Source organism: Choloepus didactylus, chromosome 21 (genome assembly GCF_015220235.1).
Source record: "Choloepus didactylus isolate mChoDid1 chromosome 21, mChoDid1.pri, whole genome shotgun sequence".
NCBI lineage: Eukaryota > Metazoa > Chordata > Mammalia > Pilosa > Megalonychidae > Choloepus > Choloepus didactylus.
The window spans coordinates 42241151-42255753 of record NC_051327.1 but is presented as its reverse complement, the minus strand read 5'-3'; the positions used below and the strand labels follow the sequence as shown (position 1 = coordinate 42255753).

At 38.6% G+C, this 14603-nt stretch overlaps 1 non-coding gene across 1 annotated transcript; it reads right to left on the bottom strand.

Annotated features, from left to right (window-relative positions):
- Window positions 1-387: 387 nt before the first annotated feature.
- On the bottom strand, window positions 388-494 carry LOC119518338. The gene has a single exon (XR_005213728.1). It is a non-coding gene; the product is annotated as a U6 spliceosomal RNA (small nuclear RNA).
- Window positions 495-14603: the final 14109 nt, after the last annotated feature.

The window sequence follows — 14603 nt, the reverse complement described above, 5'->3', positions numbered from 1 at the left end:
TTAATTGTGTTCACAATATTGTGCAACCATCACCATCATGCATTATCAAAACATTTCCATCATTCCAAAATAGGAACCTTGTACGTTTTAAGTCTTAACTTCCCATTCCTTATCCCTACCCCCATCCCCTGGTAACCTATAGATTCTGACTTTATGAGTCTCCTTATTCTAATTGTTTCAAATCAGTGAGATCATGCAATATTTGTCCTTTTGTGTCTGGCTTATTTCACTCAACAGCATGATGTCTTCAAGGTTTATCCATGTTGTCGCATGTATCAAGATTTCATTTCCTTTTACCACCGAATAATATTCCATTGTGTGTATATACCACATTTTATTATCCATTCATCAGTTGATGGACACTTGCGTTGCTTCCATTTTTGGCAAAAAAATGTGGAAAGCTTCACGAATTTTCACATCATCCTTGCGCAAGGGCCATACTAAGTTTCTCTGTATGGTTTCAATTTTGGTATATGTGATGTAGAAGCAAGCACTGCTGAATTTATTACCCTTGTAATTTTACATTGAGTATATGTGGATGTATGTCTGTCTCCTCTACCAGATCCTGAGCCTTAAGGACATAAGACGGTGTCCAGCCCATATCAGGTGTTCAATATGTATTTGTTGAATAAAATGAATGAATGCCTGATACAGGATGTGGTTGTGAGATTCCCCCAGTCAACCAGCAGGTGGCGCAAAAAGGCTAGGCCACAGTTAGAAATAACCCCGTTTTCTCTTTCTCCACAAGATTCAAATCTTGGGTGGGTACATATTTTTCAAAATTATCTTTATGAACAATTCCACAAATTTAGTCAATGATTTCTGTCTATGGAACATTAAAAACTCTCTTAGGGATTTTTTTAAACAGTCCTGTGTGTGTTTAAATTTTTATTCTTGTAACGTATCTGCAACCTAAAATTTCCCCTTTTAACCACATTCATGTATCTAATTCAGTGGTGTTAATTATGTTCACAATTTTGTGCTACCACCACCACCACCTATTACCAAAATTGAGGATCCTTTTAAAACTCATTGGAAAAATGCAAACATTAAATGAATTTCCCTAGAAGAGGAATGCTTTTCTTTCCTCCAAAAACCTCACCTATTACTTATTTTTGAAGAGTACTTGGTATTTGAAACATGCATATTTAAAAATCAAATATATGGTGGTTAACAGCCTGCACCTTCCTGGGCTTTGGTTTTTCCTTCTGTAAAATTGATTCAGAAAAGATGGTTCCCAAAGTCCCTTTCCAGGCCTCAGGGAAACTTCTGAGCAGCTTATAAAGTCCAATTCTTGATCTTGTGCTGTTACATTGGTGTGTTCAGTTTGTGAAAATTTATCAAGCTGTTTGCTTATCATAGGCGCACTATTATGGGTAAGTTTTCTAAAAGGTTAAAAAAATAGTTCTACTGCCACTGGAACAAATTATGACAAATTTAATGTCTTAAAACAATACAAATCTATTTTTTCCCAGATCTGGAGGCCAGAAGTCCAGCAGGGGTCTCAACAGACTGAAATAAGGTGTTGGCATGCTGCGTTCCTTTCTGGAGGCTGTAGGGGAGAATCTGTCTCTTGCTCACATGAGTCACTGGCAGACGTCAGTTCCTTGCAGTTATAGCGCCCAAGCCCCCATTTTCTTTCTGGCTGTCTGCTGAGGGCTGTCAGCTTCCAGAGGCCATTGTACTCCTTGGTTCCTTTCCTCCATTTTCAAAGCTAGCAATGGACAGTGGATTCCTTCTTGCGTCGCCTCTCTCTGACGCACTCTTCTGCCTCTGCCTTCTACTTTTTTAAATTCAATTTTATTGAGATATATTCACATATCATACAATCATCCAAAGTATACAATCAACTGTTCAAAGTACCATCATATAGTTGTGCATTCATCACCCCAATCTATTTTTTTGAACATTTTCCTTGTACCAGAAAAAGTAAAAATAAGAATAAAAAATAAAAGTAAAAAAGAATACCCAAAACACCCCCCTCCCAACGATACTTTTCATTTAGTTTTTTGTCCCCATTTTTCTACTCATCCATCCATACACTGGATAAAGGGAGCACAAGCCACAAGGCTTTCACAATCACACTGTTACCGCTTGTAAGCTACATTTTTATACAATCGTCTTGAAAAGTCAAGGCTACTGGGTTGGAGTTTGATAGTTTCAGGTATTTACTTCTAGCTATACCAATGCATTATAAACCTAAAAAGGGTTATTTATATCGTGCATAAGAATGCCCACCAGAGTGACCTCTCAACTCCATTTGGAATCTCTCAGCCACTGAAACTTTATTTTGTTTCATTTTGCATCCCCCTTTTGGTCAAGAAGATGTTCTCAATTCTATGACGTTGGGTCCAGATTCATCCCCAGGAGTCACATCCTGTGTTGCCAGCGAGATCTACACCCCTGGGAGTCAGGTCCCATGTAGGGGGGAGGGCAGTGAGTTTATCTGCCATGTTGGCTTAGCTAGAGAGACCCCCTTCTACTCGAGCCCACCTGGATAATCCAGGATCATCTCCCCACCTCAAGATCTATCACTTAATCACATCTGCCAAGTCCCTTTTGCCATGTAGGGTGACATTTGCAAGTTCTGGGGACATCTCTGGGGTGAGCATTATTCTCTGCATGCCATCTGTTTGTTCTAATTTATCTCCACACGATGGCAGAAGAGAAAATGATAATGTGGCAAGGGGAGCCAATATTAATTTTAACATTAGTAAAACAGCTCGCCTGTACTGAGTGCTTATTATGTGTCAGAGTCGGTTTTAAGCATCTCGTATAATTGTTCTAGAGGATAAATGAGGAAACTGAAGCTTAGAGTGACTGATTAACCAGTGATGCCACACAGCTTTTCATAGTGGATTTGCAGTAAAGGATTTGTGTGCATGCATTCTGCATGCTCAATCAGCTGGCTGACTGTAATAAAAGCAATAATACTGATGATGAAATATTAATTAAAAGTAGATTTCACTTGTACATTTAAAATATCAATAAGTAGTGAATTCAAGAAATTGGGCAATTAGAGGTAGTGTTGCATTTGTTTTACAATCAAGGACATTGGAGCTCAAAGAGATTCTTGTCCAAGGTGACAAAGTGAGTGAGGTCCCAGCATCCTAGTCTCTTCAGGCTAGAAGGATCTTGAAATAGTAATCATGTCCATGTCTATGCCTTTGGCTAGGATCCTATATAGCCCATCTTACAGAGAGACTCCAGCCTTGGGGTGGGGGTGTGTGGTAGTGATGAGAATGTGATTAACAACTTGGCTTTCTCAGTACTTATGAAAGGAAGATTTCTTTCAATTCTTGCCTGCACTCAGAATGCCGAGCTGGAGCAACTGTTTGCCCTCTTGCAACTTGAGTCTAGCCTTTTCCCTTGTGTCAGCCCTCTTCACGGGACTCCAGAGTAAATCCTCATGGTGGTGCATGAGCTTGGCAATGGGCCTTTGGCCCTGTTCTGGCCAATGGGACAAAAGGGGCTTCTGGGAAATGTTCTTCTCTCTTAAAAAGAGAAAAACAAAAAAGAAAAGGCTCCTAGTCTTCTCCCTGGGATGTTATCCTGTCTGCCCACAGTTTGTGGGACTATGGTGGCCATATTGTGACTGTAGCTCAACCAGAGAAGACCCTGGAAGTGGCAGAGCAGGAAGTTGGAGGAACTTGATGACTTTGTTGAGCCACAATCAACTGACCCTGGATTCTCCCTGCTGCTCGACTTCTTACCTTTAAGCCATTTTCAGCTGGGTTTTCTCTTCCTTGCAGATGGAAGCATTCCCACAGATTCACGCATACTAGTTTCAGCGTCTGTATTTTCCCATTGATTACAGTTCATCTCAAGACCAGAAATGGAGCCCATTGCTTAAACCACTAAAATGCCCCCAAGAAACCACTGATTCTCACCCTTATAAGGGCTCCAGGACGTCGCTAATCTCCAGGATGACAGAATAGAATGGAATGTTTATGGACCATTTACTTTGTGCCCAGCGCTGTACCTACAGTATTAGGTCCAGAGAGATGAGATGCTTTTCTCAGGTTGCACTGCTGGTGAATATGAGCTGCCTGATACACTGAGCTAGGTCCCTTTCTTTGCTGGGTCAGGCCCAGTAGAGCTGCCTTGTCTGTTCCACATGCAGGAAGTGTTCATTTATAAGAAGATAACAATCGTATCATTTTACCATGTAATAGGCATGGTTTTAATTTACAAGATAATCTATGTGATAAGTTCTGTTATTAATGTCTGTTCTGGTTTGCTAATGCTGCCCTTTGCAAAACACCAGAAATGGATTGGCTTTTATAAAGGGAGTTTATTTGGTTACAAAGTTACAGTCTTAAGGCCATAAAGTGTCCAAAATAAGGCATCAACAGAGTACCTTCACTGAAGGATGGTCAATGGAGTCAGAAAAACCTCAGTTAGCTGAGAAGGCACATGGCTGGCGTCCACTTGCTCCCAGGTTGCGTTTCAAAATGGTGTTCTCCAAAATGTTGTTTTTTGGGGTGTTTTGTCCTCTTTTAGCTGCAGCTCTGAGTTCCTTCTGTTTGTCAGCTGTTTTATATGGCTCCAGTGATTTAGTTAAGACCCCCCCTGAATGGGTGAGTAACACCTCCATGGAAATTATCCAGTCAAAGTTCTTGCCCACAGTTGATTGAGTCACATCTCCATGGAAACACTCATTCAATAGGTTCCAACTAATCAACACTAATACGTCTACCCTTACAAGATTGCATTAAAGAACATGGCTTTTTTCTGGGGGATGTAATATATCCCAACTGGCACATTTGACAGATAATGAAAATGAGGCACAAAGAGCTACATAACTAGCCAAAGGCCATACCCCTAGTAAATGGGGGGCTGACATTCAAAACCAGGTGGTCTGGCTCCAGATTCCTTAGCGCTAACCTCATGGACAGACAGAAACCTGTTGAGCACTGAAGAAAGCTTGATTCAGGGCTTTGATGTGGTGGTTAAATAAAAAACAAATAACAGCAAAATAAAACCAACTTTTCCTAGGTTAAATAGAGAGATACCTAAAAGGAAATTATTTTTAGAATCCAAAGTCAAATATAATCAAAACTATTAACTTTCACACTTTAAACGGATGGACTTTATGGTATGTAAATTACATCTCAATAAAGTTTTTTTTTTATTTCAGTTTTATTGAGATATATTCACATACCACACAATCATCCATGGTGTACAACCAACTGTTCATAGTACCATCATATAGTTGTGCATTCATCACCCCAATCTATTTTTTTTTAATCTTCATTTTATTGAGATATATTCACATACCACGCAGTCATACAAAACAAATCGTACTTTTGATTGTTCACATTACCATTACATAGTTGTACATTCATCACCTAAATCAATCCCTGACACCTTTATTAGCACACACACAAAAATAACAAGAGTAATAATTAGAGTGAAAAAGAGCAATTGAAGTAAAAAAGAACACTGGGTACCTTTGTCTGTTTGTTTCCTTCCCCTATTTTTCTACTCATCCATCCATAAACTAGACAAAGTGGAGTGTGGTCCTTATGGCTTTCCCAATCCCATTGTCACCACTCATAAGCTACATTTTTATACAACTGTCTTCGAGATTCATGGGTTCTGGGTTGTAGTTTGATAGTTTCAGGTATCCACCACCAGCTACCCCAATTCTTTAGAACCTAAAAAGGGTTGTCTAAAGTGTGCATAAGAGTGCCCACCAGAGTGACCTCTCGGCTCCTTTTGGAATCTCTCTGCTACTGAAGCTTATTTCATTTCCTTTCACATCCCCCTTTTGGTCAAGAAGATGTTCTCTGTCCCATGATGCCAGGTCTACATTCCTCCCCGGGAGTCATATTCCACGTTGCCAGGGAGATTCACTCCCCTGGGTGTTTGATCCCACGTAGGGGGGAGGGCAGTGATTTCACCTTTCAAGTTGGCTTAGCCAGAGAGAGAGGGCCACATCTGAGCAACAAAGAGGCATTCGGGAGGAGGCTCTTAGGCACAACCATAGGGAGGCCTAGCCTCTCCTTTGCAGCAACCGTCTCTAATCTATTTTTGAATATTTTCCTTATACCAGAAACACCAGAAAGAATCAGAATCAGAATAAAAAATAAAAATAATAAAGAACACCCAAACCATCCACCGCATCCCAACCTATTTTTCACTTGATCTTTTTGTCCCCATTTTTCTACTCATCCATCCATACACTGGATAAACAGAGTGCGAGCCACAAGGCTTTCACAATCACAGTGTCACCCCTTGGAAGGTATGTTGCTATAAAGTCCAAAAAAAAAAAAAAAAAAAAAAAAGAAAAAAAAAGAAAAAGAAAATCAGGACTTCGTAGTCTCATTAGTTTGGAATTTACTTTTATTACCTGAAATAACATAAGTAATGCAGGCATGCGGAAAAAATTTCTAGCAGCATGGAGGAGTACGTGGTAGAAAAGTAAGTCTTTAATCCAACTTGGTTCTCTAGTTTTTCCAGAGTCAACTATTTCCACTAGTTTATTGTGTTCCTTTTTTGGGAATTAGGGATTGTTTAAACCAAAGCCCAGGGTGTTGATCTGAAAAGAAATAGGGACACAAATGGAGGGAGGAGTTTATTTACCTAAGAAAAGCAGCAGGAGCCAGGTAGCTAATGGAGAATAATCCATACACTCTTTTTTGTACTGCTAGGAAATTTTCCCACATGCTTGCATTACCTACTTAAATAAATACCTAAATATTTTTTCAGATGATAGATGTAAATTCCGAAGTACTTAGATTAATTAATAGAACAGTGATGTTTTTCTTCACATTGAATTTTTTAGAAGTTTTATTGATATAATTTACGTGTTATAGAGTTCATCCATTTATAGTGTGCAATTCAATGTTCTTTTTAAAAAGCCTTTTACTGAAGCAACATGCATACAACTCAAATTTCCTGTTTTAACCACTTTCAAGTGTTCAATTCAGTGGTGTTAATTACGTTCACGATATTGTGCTACCATTACCAACATCCAACACTTCAACTTTTCCATCACTTCAAATGGAAAGTCTGCACCCATTAAGCAGTAACTCCCCCTTTCTCTCTCCCCCCCAGCCCCTGGTAATGTATAATCTACTTTTTGTCTCTATGAATGTGCTTATTCTAGATATTTCATATAAGTGAAATCATACAATAGCTGCCTTTTTGTATCTGGCTTATTTCACCCAACATGATGTCTTCAAGGTTCACCCATGTTGCAGCATGCATCAGAATGTCATTCCTTTTTTACAGCTGAATACGAGTCTGTTGTAGGCATATAATGGAATGGATTTGTTTATCCATTCCTCTGTTAATGGACATTTGGGTTGCTTCCACCTTTTGGCTATCGTGAGTAATGCTGCTATGAACAATGGTGCACAAATGTCTAAGAGTCCCAATACAATGGTTATTATTATTATGTCTTGCAGTTGTTTTTTTTGAACCAGAACCTAAACAGATAACTGTTATGTCTCTTAAGTTCTGTTCATTTGAAAATCATTACAAAATAAAACAGATGCTAAAAAGCACACAAAACAAATGACTAGCTTAGTGGATCATTATAAGGCAGATGCTCTTTATTTTTTAATTTTATATATATATATTTATTATTATTTTAAATTCAATTTATTGAGCTATATTCACACTGCCATGCAGTCATACAAAGCTTACAATCAGATGCTCACAGTACCATTATATAGTTGTGTGTTCATCACCAAAATTAATTTTTGAACATTTTCGTTACCACACACACAAAAATAATAAGAATTAAAATTAAAGTGAAAAAGAACAATTAAAGCAAAAAAGAACACTGGGTGCCTTTTTTTTTTTTTTTGCCCCCGTTTTTCTACTCATTCATCCATACACTGGACAAAGTGGAGTGTGGTCCATATGGCTTTCCCAATCACATTGCCATCCCTCATAAGCTACATTTTTATAGCATCATCTTCAAGATTCAAGGGTTCTGGGTGGTGGTTTGATAGTTTCAAGTATTTACTGCTAGCTATTCCAATTCATTAGAACCTGAAAAGGGTTGTCTATATTGTGTGTAAGAGTGCCCACCAGAGTGAACTCTCGGCTCCATTTGAAATCTCTCAGCCACTGAAGCTTATTTCATTTCCTTTCACATCCCCCTTTTGGTCAAAATGTTCTCCATCCCATGATGCCAGGTCTAGATTCCTCCCCGGGAGTCATATTCCACATTGCCAGGGGATTTATTCTCCTGGGTGTCTGATCCCACATGGGGGGGAGGGCAGTGACTTCATCAGCCAAGTTGACTTAGCTAGAGAGAGAGAGCCACATCTGAGCAACAAAAAGGCACTCAGGAGGAGACACTTAGGCACAATTATAAGCAGGCCTAGCCTCTCTTTTGCAGTAACAGGGCAGACGCTCTTTAACTACCTCCCAGGTCAAGAAATAGACCTTTGCCAGTCACCCCATGAGCCCCTCTGCCCACCCCGATACACTCAGCCCCTTTCTCCCTCCAAAAGTTACCACTCTCCTAATTTTTATAGTAACCATTTCTTTGGGGTTTTATCACCCAAATAGGTATGTTATGTTTCCTATGTGGGTTGTTAACCTTTTTCTCCACCCTAATCCCCCTCTTGAACTGTTATCCAGAGTCTGCCACATATATTAATAAAATAAAGTCTTCTATTCACATTTGAAGTGTGCATTCTTTCTTTAAGTAAACTTTTGATTTTGGAATCATTTGATCTCTATAGAAAAGTTGCGGAGATATACAGAGCTGCCGCAGATCCTTCACTGAGTTTCACTAACGCTACCATCTTACACATCCATGCCCCAGCTGTCAAAACTAAGGAATTAACATCAGAGTAGTACTTTGAACTAGACAACAGACTTTATTCAGATTTCATCAGTTTTTCCACGAATGTCCTTTTTCTGTCCTAGGATCCGATCTGGGTTATTACAAGGCATTTAGTGTGCATTTGTGTTTATAGGTGTTTGCATTTTTTTTTTTTTTAATCATTTTATTGAGATATATTCACATACCACGCAGTCATACAAAACAAATCGTACTTTCGATTGTTTACAGTACCATTACATAGTTGTACATTCATCACCTAAATCAATCCCTGACACCTTCATTAGCACACACACAAAAATAACAAGAATAATAATTAGAGTGAAAAAGAGCAATTGAAGTAAAAAAGAACACTGGGTACCTTTGTGTGTTTGTTTCCTTCCCCTATTTTTCTACTCATCCATCCATAAACTAGACAAAGTGGAGTGTGGTCCTTATGGCTTTCCCAATCCCATTGTCACCCCTCATAAGCTACATTTTTATACATCTGTCTTCGAGATTCATGGGTTCTGGGTTGTAGTTTGATAGTTTCAGGTATCCACCACCAGCTACCCCAATTCTTTAGAACCTAAAAAGGGTTGTCTAAAGTGTGCATAAGAGTGCCCACCAGAGTGACCTCTCGGCTCCTTTTGGAATCTCTCTGCCACTGAAGCTTATTTCATTTCCTTTCACATCCCCCTTTTGGTCAAGAAGATGTTCTCCGTCCCACGATGCCGGGTCTACATTCCTCCCCGGGAGTCATATTCTACGTTGCCAGGGAGATTCACTCCCCTGGGTGTCTGATCCCACGTAGCGGGGAGGGCAGTGATTTCACCTTTCAAGTTGGCTTAGCCAGAGAGAGAGGGCCACATCTGAGCAACAAAGAGGCATTCAGGAGGAGACTCTTAGGCACAAATATAGGGAGGCCTAGCCTCTCCTTTGCAGCAACCGTCTTCCCAAGGGTAAAACTTATGGTAGAGGGCTCAACCCATCAAACCACCAGTCCCCTATGTCTGTGGTCATGTTAGCAACCATGGAGGTGGGGTAGGCGAATACCCCTGCATTCTCCGCAGGCTCCTCAAGGGGGCACTACATCATTTTTTTTTCCTTGTTTTTCTTTCTTTCTTTCTTTTTTTTTTTTAACTTTACCTTCTTTTTTAAATCAACTGTATGAAAAAAAAAGTTAAAAAGAAAACAAACATACAATAAAAGAACATTTCAAAGAGACCATAACAAGGGAGTAAGAAAAAGACAACTAACCTAAGATAACTGCTTAACTTCCAACATGTTCCTACTTTACCCCAAGAAAGTTACATAATATAGCAACCTTTCTGTGAACTTGTTCCTACTATATCCATCAGAAATTAACAGACCATAGTCATTCCTGGGCATCCCCAGAACATTAAATAGCTTATCTGTTCTTCTTGGATTATTGTTCCCCCTTCCTTAATTGCTCTCTATTGCTAGTTCCCCTACATTCTACATTATAAGCCATTTGTTTTACATTTTTCAAACTTCACATTAGTGGTAGCATATAATATTTCTCTTTTTGTGCCTGGCTTATTTCACTCAGCATTATGTCTTCAAGGTTCATCCATGTTGTCATATGTTTCACGAGATCGTTCCTTCTTACTGCCGCGTAGTATTCCATCGTGTGTATATACCACATTTTATTTATCCACTCATCTGTTGAAGGACATTTGGGTTGTTTCCATCTCTTGGCAATTGTGAATAATGCTGCTATGAACATTGGCGTGCAGATATCTGTTCATGTCACTGCTTTCCTATCTTCCGGGTATATACCGAGAAGTGCAATCGCCGGATCGAATGGTAGCTCTATATCTAGTTTTCTAAGGAACTGCCAGACTGACTTCCAGAGTGGTTGAACCATTATACAGTCCCACCAACAGTGAATAAGAGTTCCAATTTCTCCACATCCCCTCCAGCATTTGTAGTTTCCTGTTTGTTTAATGGCAGCCATTCTAACCGGTGTTAGATGGTATCTCATTGTGGTTTTAATTTGCATCTCTCTAATAGCTAGTGAAGCTGAACATTTTTTCATGTGTTTCTTGGCCATTTGTATTTCCTCTTCAGAGAACTGTCTTTTCATATCTTTTGCCCATTTTATAATTGGGCTGTCTGTACTATTGTCATTGAGTTGTAGGATTTCTTTGTATATGCAAGATATCAGTCTTTTGTCAGATACATGGTTTCCAAAAATTTTTTCCCATTGAGTTGGCTGCCTCTTTACCTTTTTGAGAAATTCCTTTGAGGTGCAGAAACTTCTAAGCTTGAGGAGTTCCCATTTATCTATTTTCTCTTTTGTTGCTTGTGCTTTTGGTGTAAAGTCTAGGAAGTGGCCGCCTAATACAAGGTCTTGAAGATGTTTTCCTACATTATCTTCTAGGAGTTTTATGGTACTTTCTTTTATATTGAGATCTTTGGTCCATTTTGAGTTAATTTTTGTGTAGGGGGTGAGGTAGGGGTCCTCTTTCATTCTTTTGGATATGGATATCCAACTCTCCCAGCCCCATTTGTTGAAAAGAACATTATGGCTCAGTTCAGTGACTTTGGGGGCCTTATCAAAGATCAGTCGGCCATAGATCTCAGGGTCTATTTCTGAATTCTCAATTCGATTCCATTGATCTATATGTCTATCTTTGTGCCAGTACCATGCTGTTTTGGCAACTGTGGCTTTATAATAAGCTTCAAAGTCAGGGAGTGTAAGTCCTCCCACTTCGTTTTTCTTTTTTAGAGTGTCTTTAGCAATTCGAGGCATCTTCCCTTTCCGAATAAATTTGATAACTAGCTTTTCCAAGTCTGCAAAGTAGGTTGTTGGAATTTTGATTGGGATTGCATTGAATCTGTAGATGAGTTTGGGTAGAATTGACATTTTAATGACATTTAGCCTTCCTATCCATGAACATGGAATATTTTTCCATCTTTTAAGGTCCCCTTCTATTTCTTTTAGTAGAGTTATGTAGTTTTCTTTGTATAAGTCTTTTACATCTTTGGTTAAGTTTATTCCTAGGTACTTGATTTTTTTAGTTGCTATTGAAAATGGTATCTTTTTCTTGAGTGTCTCTTCAGTTTGTTCATTTCTAGCATATAGAAACATTACTGACTTATGTGCATTAATCTTGTATCCCGCTACTTTGCTAAATTTGTTCATTAGCGCTAGTAGCTGTATCGTCGATTTCTCAGGGTTTTCTAGATATAAGATCATATCGTCTGCAAACAATGACAGTTTTACTTCTTCTTTTCCAATTTGGATGCCTTTTATTTCTTTGTCTTGCTGGATTGCCCTGGCTAGCACTTCCAGCACAATGTTGAATAACAGTGGTGACAGCGGGCATCCTTGTCTTGTTCCTGATCTTAGAGGGAAGGCTTTCAGTCTCTCTCCATTGAGTACTATGCTGGCTGTGGGTTTTTCATATATGCTCTTTATCATGTTGAGGAAGTTTCCTTCAATTCCTACCTTTTGAAGTGCTTTTATCAAAAAGGGATGTTGGATTTTGTCAAATGCTTTTTCAGCATCTATTGAGATGATCAATTGATTTTTCCCTTTCGAGTTTTTAATGTGTTGTAATACATTGATTGTTTTTCTTATGTTGAACCATCCTTGCATGCCTGGAATGAACCCCACTTTGTCATGGTGTATGATTTTTTTAATGTGTCTTTGGATTCGAATTGCAAGTATTTTGTTGAGGATTTTTGCATCTATATTCATTAGGGAGATTGGCCGGTAGTTTTCCTTTTTTGTAGCATCTTTGCCTGGTTTTGGTATTAGATTGATGTTAGCTTCATAAAATGAGTTAGGTAGTGTTCCATTTTCTTCAATGTTTTGAAAGAGTTTGAGTAAGATTGGTGTCAGTTCTTTCTGGAAAGTTTGGTAGAATTCCCCTGTGAAGCCATCTGGCCCTGGGCATTTATTTGTGGGAAGATTTTTGATGACTGATTGGATCTCTTTGCTTGTGATGGGTTGGTTGAGGTCTTCTATTTCTTCTCTGGTCAGTCTAGGTTGTTCATATGTTTCCAGGAAATTGTCCATTTCTTCTACATTGTCCAGTTTATTGCCGTACTGTTGTTCATAATATCCTCTTATAATTTTTTTAATTTCTTCAGGATCTGCAGTTATGTCACCTTTTTCATTCATTATTTTGTTTATATGGGTCTTCTCTCTTTTTGATTTTGTCAGTCTAGCTAGGGGCTTGTCAATCTTGTTGATCTTCTCAAAGAACCAACTTTTGGTGATATTTATCCTCTCTATTGTTTTTTTGTTCTCTATGTCATTTATTTCTGCTTTAATCCTTGTTATTTCTTTTCTTGTACTTGGTTTAGGATTGGTTTGCTGTTCATTTTCTAGCTTCTTCAGTTGAGCCATTAGTTCTTTGATTTTGGCTCTTTCTTCCTTTTTAATATATGCATTTAGTGCTATAAATTTCCCCCTTAGCACTGCTTTTGCTGCATCCCATAGGTTTTGGTATGTTGTGTTCTCATTTTTGTTTGTCTCTATATATTTAGCAATTTCTCTTGCTATTTCTTCTTTAACCCACTGATTGTTTAGGAGTGTGTTGTTTAACCTCCAGGTATTTGTGAATTTTCTAAGTCTCTGATGGTTATTGACTTCTAATTGTATTCCATTGTGGTCAGAGAATGTGCTTTGAATAATTTCAATCTTTTTAAATTTATTGAGGCTTGTTTTATGTCCCAGCATATGATCTATTCTGGAGAAGGTTCCATGAGCACTAGAAAAGTATGTGTATCCTGGTGATTTGGGATGTAATGTCCTGTATATGTCTGTTAAATCTAATTCATTTATCAGATTGTTTAGGTTTTCAGTTTCCTCATTGGTCTTCTGTCTGGTTGATCTATCTATAGGAGAGAGTGATGTGTTGAAGTCTCCCACAATTATTGTGGAAACATCAATTGCTTCCTTTAGTTTTTCCAGTGTTTCTCTCATGTATTTTGTGGCACCTTGATTGGGTGCATAGACATTTACGATTGTTATTTCTTCTTGCTGAATTGCCCCTTTTATTAGTATGTAGTGGCCTTCTTTGTCTCTCAAAACATCCCTGCATTTGAAGTCTATTTTATCTGAGATTAATATTGCTACACCTGCTTTCTTTTGGCTGTAGCTTGCATGAAATATTTTTTTCCATCCTTTCACTTTCAGTTTCTTTGTGTCCCTATGTCTAAGATGAGTCTGTTGTATGCAACATATTGATGGTTCATTTTTTTTTGATCCATTCTGCGGATCTATATCTTTTAATTGGGGAGTTTAATCCATTTACATTCAACGTTATAACCGTGAAGGCATTTCTTGAATCAGCCATCTTATCCTTTGGTTTATGTTTGCCATATTTTTCCCCTCTCTCTATTAATATCCTTTATTGTACCCATACCGAATCTCTTTAGTACTGAACCTTTCTCCAAGTCTCTCTGTCCTGTCTTTGTTTCTCTGTCTGTAGGGCTCCCTTTAGTATCTCCAGTAGGGCAGGTCTCTTGTTAGCAAATTCTCTCAGCATTTGTTTGTCTGTGAAAAATTTAAGCTCTCCCTCAAATTTGAAGGAGAGCTTTGCTGGATAAAGTATTCTTGGCTGGAAATTTTTCTCACTCAGAATTTTAAATATATCGTGCCACTGCCTTCTCGCCTCCATGGTGGCTGCTGAGTAGTCACTACTTAGTCTTATGCTGTTTCCTTTGTATGTGGTGAATTGCTTTTCTCTTGCTGCTTTTAGAACTTGCTCCTTCTCTTCTGTGTTTGACAGTGTGATCAGTATATGTCTTGGAGTGGGTTTATTTGGATTTATTC